Raw genomic sequence first — 7,882 nt, forward strand, 5'->3', positions numbered from 1 at the left:
AAAGAATTTAAATACTTTCTTACTTGAAGACGACAAGGCTGGTGTTGATGTGTGATGCTGGAGAATAGGAACTGCTCTGATACCAACTTGTAACACCCCACCCTCCTCACTACTAGTCTGTGAGGGTGGAGCGCTACTAGACTACTAATTTATCTTAACTAATGTTCCTCACATGTAAATATCAATACTTAAAACTCTCAAAAACACAAAACATGCAATTAAGTAGTAGAGAAAAACTAAATGACTCATCTCTACATTCTACTCCAGCATGTGAACATAACTAAAACTATACATCAATCTAATCATGCTGAAATAAATGTATTAATCTGAACATGCATACAACCATTATACAACTCAGATAATAGGTCTAATATGCATAACAATTTCAATAGTCTAAATACAAAGCAATCTTAATAAATTCCTATGCTAAATCCCAAGGCTTCTATAGTCCAGGCATCACACATCCATCCGCACTTCCTTGTCGCCTTCCTTTGATATAGCTTTTCCTTTCCTTTATCTACAGTAAGAGGAAAATGCATCTATAAGCAAAATTGCTTAGTAAATGCTATCTAACTCACAAAACTCGAATATGCATGTAACTGGAAGAAATCTAAAAATTTAATGCTTAAAAAAAAATTGCTCATGCTCATCTAATAGCAAATTGAAAACTAGAAAATCTGCTCATGTATATCTAATGGCAAAGAATCTAGAAAATCTGCTCATGCTCATCTAATAGCAAATGGAAAACTAGAAAATCTGCTTATGTATATCTAATGGCAAAGAATCTAGAAAATCTGCTCATGTATATCTAATAGCAAAGGAATCTAGAAACTCTACTCATGTAATTCTAATAGCAAGGAATCTAGAAAATCTGATCATGTATATCTAATAGCAAAGTAATCTAGAAATCTGCTCGTGCACATTTAATAGCAAGAGAAAACTAGAAATCTGCTAATTAAAAATTAATATCTGCAATGCTTCATGAAAGTAGCAATCAAACTAAGGTTTGCAGTGCTAGAAGAAACCATTAGTTCTAACTTGCTGAACTTGGGAATAAAGAAGCTAACTTGCTGAATTAAACTTTTATGACACTTGCTTTGCTAGTTCAAATACATATAGTTTAATACTTCTAAATAATAATAAACTTTCCTCTTGGGCCCAGGCGTAGTACCAAAGCACGCTCCCTAATAAAGACTGAGGTAGCGAGCCACCAGTCCTACGAGGGTAAAGACCTTGGTCTTACAAGGGCCAAGACCTCGAAAACGGTCACCTAGATTTGTTTAATGATAACCTCGGAAGTCGGGTACTAGCCTCTTAAAATAAAATATTTATTTTCTTTAAATACTCCTAAAATGAAGTGCCTTGGCATTTCTTCAAACACTTGGTGTATGTTTGATCCCAAATTCTGGAATTTGGGATTCAATTAAATTCTTGGTCTTTTCTTACTTATAACTACTCAATTATACATATAAATTTTATCTATAGCAAAACCAAGACTGCTTGTTTACTGAAAATTTGCATCTAAAATACTAAAGAATCTGTACTGAAATGCTAAATTACGCTAGAAAGGTATTTTAAAGCTGCATGTCAAAGAGTTATTAACACAAAGTCTAGCAACATGTTAAGGACTAATAACACCACTGAAACTGCACAACAAGCTCTAACTCAAGCTAAAAAATCCTGCTGGGATCTTCAAACTTATGTAAAGCTTAAAGAAAAGTTGCTGCTGCTATCACAAATTGAAACGTGAAGTTACTAGAACAGAACTTGAGAGATCTACTCATTCTAAATTAATCCCTACCAAGTAAAGCATAAAGGAAAGTTGCTGCTGTTATCACAAATTCTAAAATCTAGGGATCCTATTAAAACCTTGATCCCTCTTTATTATAGCTACTCATAAACCTTTAAAGAATTTAGTAGACCACCTATACTTTCTTATAGAGAAACAAAATTCTTTAAGCATGCTACAACTGAAATAGAAAGGAGTAAGCAAATCTAGGAACTAATCTTAAACCTCTTGCAACCCCATTAATCTGTACAACATGTTCCGAAAGCAAGGAAAGAACTAAAATTCCTAGCTATTCCAATTCTGTACAACCTATTCCGAAAGCAAGGAAAAACAAATAAAAACCGAAGCTCGAAACTACCCGTACTACAGGTGAGTAGCAACTTACCTTGGTGTTCTTGGACTCACAACCGAACGAAAGGATCCTAGGGTTTCGGAGAAGCTCGTGATTTCGGCGTTCCCTTCATGTCCGTGCGTCCTCCTTGACTAGGTGCTCACGAATCCGCGGAAGTTCCTCGGAACCAAGCCTTGGCCGGTCACCGAAGAAGAAACCCTAGTTTATTCGTTGCTCTCGGCCAGGGAGAAAACGCCGCACGCGAGAAAGAAGAGGAGAAAGGTTTTTAAGTCACGGGAAATACAACATCAACTTATCTCTCTTTATAACTTTGGTATTTCTGTTATGGCTTAAGACCAACTCATTATTAATTTGTTCACAAAACACCTGGTGAACATTTGGCTACCGTGCTCCGCCTAAATCTCTGACCGGGTCAGAGGTTGCGGGATCAAATCTCAGCCGAAACCCTTTTATTCCTAATTATTTTATGTTTTCTATTAACTACTACTTAAATTAATTTCGTTCTTCCTTTAATCAGCACGACCCTGCTGGGTTCCTGGTCAGCCGAGACAACCTAAGGCTTTGCTTAACCGGAGGTCTCCGGTTCGAACCTCGGCTTAATTTCTTTATTTTTTTGCAACTTGTTTCTTTTGGTAAAAATACCAAACGAACTCCAAAAATTACATAAAAATACTCTTAAAATTTATAAAAATCTCTAGAATATTTCTAAAGCATTTCTAATTATTTTTAATTACTATTAGGACTCGAAATGAGGAAATTTGGGTTGTTACAATTTCCCATACCTTATAAAAAGTTCGTCCTCGAACTTAAAATAATTCTGGATATTTCTGCCTCATGCTGTCCTCATGCTCCCAAGTAATTTCCTCACACTTCTGATGTTAAATGACCCTCACTAGTGGTACTTCTTTGTCCCTTAGTCTTCATAACTTCTCGGTCCACTATCACTCATATCGCATCGTACCCATTAGTGGTCCTTGGAAGACCTGCTGTAAAGTCCCTAGAGACCGCAGGTGCATTAGTTACACCAATTGGCATGACTACATATTCGTAGTGTCCATATCTGGTCCTGGAAACTGTTTTGGGTATATCACTTTCTTTTACTTTCAGCTGATAGTACCCAGAGCGCAGGTCCATTTTAGAGAACACTATTGCCCTCTTTAGCTGATCAAATAGATCATCTATTCTGGGAAGAGGGTACTTGTCCTTAACTGTTACTTTGCTCAACGCTCAAAAACTTTTATCTCACTTTAGCACTTATAAACAAATATTTCTAAGGGTTTCTCTATGCTACAATTAATAAGGAAAATCATACTAATAAAAGAATTTAAATACTTTCTTACTTGAAGACGACAAGGCTGGTGTTGATGTGTGATGCTGGAGAATAGGAACTGCTCTGATACCAACTTGTAACACCCCACCCTCCTCACTACTAGTCTGTGAGGGTGGAGCGCTACTAGACTACTAATTTATCTTAACTAATGTTCCTCACATGTAAATATCAATACTTAAAACTCTCAAAAACACAAAACATGCAATTAAGTAGTAGAGAAAAACTAAATGACTCATCTCTACATTCTACTCCAGCATGTGAACACAACTAAAACTATACATCAATCTAATCATGCTGAAATAAATGTATTAATCTGAACATGCATACAACCATTATACAACTCAGATAATAGGTCTAATATGCATAACAATTTCAATAGTCTAAATACAAAGCAATCTTAATAAATTCCTATGCTAAATCCCAAGGCTTCTATAGTCCAGGCATCACACATCCATCCGCACTTCCTTGTCGCCTTCCTTTGATATAGCTTTTCCTTTCCTTTATCTACAGTAAGAGGAAAATGCATCTATAAGCAAAATTGCTTAGTAAATGCTATCTAACTCACAAAACTCGAATATGCATGTAACTGGAAGAAATCTAAAAATTTAATGCTTAAAAAAAAATTGCTCATGCTCATCTAATAGCAAATTGAAAACTAGAAAATCTGCTCATGTATATCTAATGGCAAAGAATCTAGAAAATCTGCTCATGCTCATCTAATAGCAAATGGAAAACTAGAAAATCTGCTTATGTATATCTAATGGCAAAGAATCTAGAAAATCTGCTCATGTATATCTAATAGCAAAGGAATCTAGAAACTCTACTCATGTAATTCTAATAGCAAGGAATCTAGAAAATCTGATCATGTATATCTAATAGCAAAGTAATCTAGAAATCTGCTCGTGCACATTTAATAGCATGAGAAAACTAGAAATCTGCTAATTAAAAATTAATATCTGCAATGCTTCATGAAAGTAGCAATCAAACTAAGGTTTGCAGTGCTAGAAGAAACCATTAGTTCTAACTTGCTGAACTTGGGAATAAAGAAGCTAACTTGCTGAATTAAACTTTTATGACACTTGCTTTGCTAGTTCAAATACATATAGTTTAATACTTCTAAATAATAATAAACTTTCCTCTTGGGCCCAGGCGTAGTACCAAAGCACGCTCCCTAATAAAGACTGAGGTAGCGAGCCACCAGTCCTACGAGGGTAAAGACCTTGGTCTTACAAGGGCCAAGACCTCGAAAACGGTCACCTAGATTTGTTTAATGATAACCTCGGAAGTCGGGTACTAGCCTCTTAAAATAAAATATTTATTTTATTTAAATACTCCTAAAATGAAGTGCCTTGGCATTTCTTCAAACACTTGGTGTATGTTTGATCCCAAATTCTGGAATTTGGGATTCAATTAAATTCTTGGTCTTTTCTTACTTATAACTACTCAAATATATATTTATTTATGCCAAAACCAACATGTTTACTGAAAATTTGCATCTAAAATACTAAAGAATCTGTACTGAAATGCTAAATTACGCTAGAAAGGTATTTTAAAGCTGCATGTCAAAGAGTTATTAACACAAAGTCTAGCAACATGTTAAGGACTAATAACACCACTGAAACTGCACAACAAGCTCTAACTCAAGCTAAAAAATCCTGCTGGGATCTTCAAACTTATGTAAAGCTTAAAGAAAAGTTGCTGCTGCTATCACAAATTGAAACGTGAAGTTACTAGAACAGAACTTGAGAGATCTACTCATTCTAAATTAATCCCTACCAAGTAAAGCATAAAGGAAAGTTGCTGCTGTTATCACAAATTCTAAAATCTAGGGATCCTATTAAAACCTTGATCCCTCTTTATTATAGCTACTCATAAACCTTTAAAGAATTTAGTAGACCACCTATACTTTCTTATAGAGAAACAAAATTCTTTAAGCATGCTACAACTGAAATAGAAAGGAGTAAGCAAATCTAGGAACTAATCTTAAACCTCTTGCAACCCCATTAATCTGTACAACATGTTCCGAAAGCAAGGAAAGAACTAAAATTCCTAGCTATTCCAATTCTGTACAACCTATTCCGAAAGCAAGGAAAAACAAATAAAAACCGAAGCTCGAAACTACCCGTACTACAGGTGAGTAGCAACTTACCTTGGTGTTCTTGGACTCACAACCGAACGAAAGGATCCTAGGGTTTCGGAGAAGCTCGTGATTTCGGCGTTCCCTTCATGTCCGTGCGTCCTCCTTGACTAGGTGCTCACGAATCCGCGGAAGTTCCTCGGAACCAAGCCTTGGCCGGTCACCGAAGAAGAAACCCTAGTTTATTCGTTGCTCTCGGCCAGGGAGAAAACGCCGCACGCGAGAAAGAAGAGGAGAAAGGTTTTTAAGTCACGGGAAATACAACATCAACTTATCTCTCTTTATAACTTTGGTATTTCTGTTATGGCTTAAGACCAACTCATTATTAATTTGTTCACAAAACACCTGGTGAACATTTGGCTACCGCTCTCCGCCTAAATCTCTGACCGGGTCAGAGGTTGCGGGTTCGAATCTCAGCCAAAACCCTTTTATTCCTAATTATTTTTTGTTTTCTATTAACTACTACTTAAATTAATTTCGTTCTTCCTTTAATCAGCACGGCCCTGCTGGATTCCTGGTCAGCCTAGACAACTTAAGGCTTTGCTTAACCAGAGGTCTCCGGTTTGAACCTCGGCTTAATTTCTTTATTTTTTTGCAACTTGTTTCTTTTGGTAAAAATTCCAAACGAACTCCAAAAGTTGTATAAAAATACTCTAAAAATTTCTAAAAATATCTAGAATATTTCTAAAGCATTTCTAATTATTTTTAATTACTATTAGGGCTCGAAATGAGGAAATTGGGTTGTTATACCCGATTACATGGAGCTCTTTATTTAAAATCACCCGGAGTATTATACTTAGTTGAGAGCTTAGAAATTCCATGAAGTTCCCCATATAAAATCGCTCAGAATCACCTGTTCTACTGAAGTATGAATTATACTCTGCACATCTCCATCTGAATGAAATTCATGGAGATTTTGAGAAATTATACTGCTTAAAATTATATGGTCAAGGAAGATATTATCTGCAAAGGAGTTTATTAAAATAAAATCTAACTCCGAGGAATAAGGAAGGAATTCTTGAACAAAGTAGCACTTATGCTTAGCTCTCAGAAGCATTTAGAAAAGAAGCAATCTCAAGCTAATACAAGCTGGAAAGAAAACAGGTAAGTATCAAACTTTCTTCTGCTATTGCAACCACTTAATTACAACTCTTTCAGTTACAAATCCTTTCATTACAAGTCTTTTTATTGCAAGCCTTTTCATTGTCAATCTTTTTAAATACATAGCCATGCTTACATAAAATGACTTGTTAAATCTTCGGGTAACTCCTTGTTGAGTCTGCGACGGTTTATGAATAGAGAAGGAGGTTCCTTAGGTAGATAACCACCCTCTCTTAGTTGTTGAAGAATTTCTGACACAGAATGATTTAAAGCCCCTACAATTCGACGAACATATTCTTTAACAAACGTCGGAGACTTTAGATAAGCTAGGCGCTTCTCTTCCCATCAGTTCTCCTCCTGCTCCTTATAACTTTGAAATTCGGCCTGTATTTTAGCAGTTTGACCTTTGAGAGTATTTTTCTCCAATATAAGTTGCACCAGTTCCTTTTGGAGCAGTAATAACTCGACATCTTGAGCCTTTCTTTGTTCTTGTTCCTGTAGATTAGCAAAGTCATGTGAGGCTGAATCATGAGCCTGCTCAGAAAGAAAGACATTATGAAGCCTCTCTACTTTCTCTAAAACAAGGCTTTTATGAGAAACATCTGAGAGAGCTTTTTCCTTCAAAGCAATTTCCAATCGAAGACCAGAATGCAATCGGTCCACCTGTAGCTCCAAAGTTCTCCTTTCGAGCTCTTTATCTTTCAATAATTGTTGCAATTCCTGTAATTCTTGCCTCAGTGCCCCTAGTTGTTGATCTTGGAAGACTAATTTCTCTTGCAGCTAAGTCATATCATTGTGGGAATGAGGGAGAGTAGCTTTCAATGTTTCTATTTGAGCTTTTAGCTTGCTGTTCTCCCTGTCCCGGGCCATAAGTAGCTGGTCTATGTGAATACTTGAAGCAAGAAACCAAACAGAATAATAATGTGGATTAGGAAAAATGACAGGTAGGTAGTAACCTATAACTAAGAATACGTACAGCAATAGCTTGGCGACTGTGATTGTCAACCCGATATGAAATATTGATGCCCCTTAATTGCTCTTGGCTATGTAGCCAAGATTCAGCCAATAGGCCTTGTTGCTGGAGAGAACCATAACTAGGGGGATCAGAAGTCTGTCCCATTTGGGAAGGTAGACCCAGAGCTTGTCTGAATAAAGGTAAGGGAACTGAAAAAG

The sequence above is a fragment of the Zingiber officinale genome, chromosome 10A (assembly GCF_018446385.1).
Source record: "Zingiber officinale cultivar Zhangliang chromosome 10A, Zo_v1.1, whole genome shotgun sequence".
In the NCBI taxonomy this organism is placed as follows: Eukaryota; Viridiplantae; Streptophyta; class Magnoliopsida; order Zingiberales; family Zingiberaceae; genus Zingiber; species Zingiber officinale.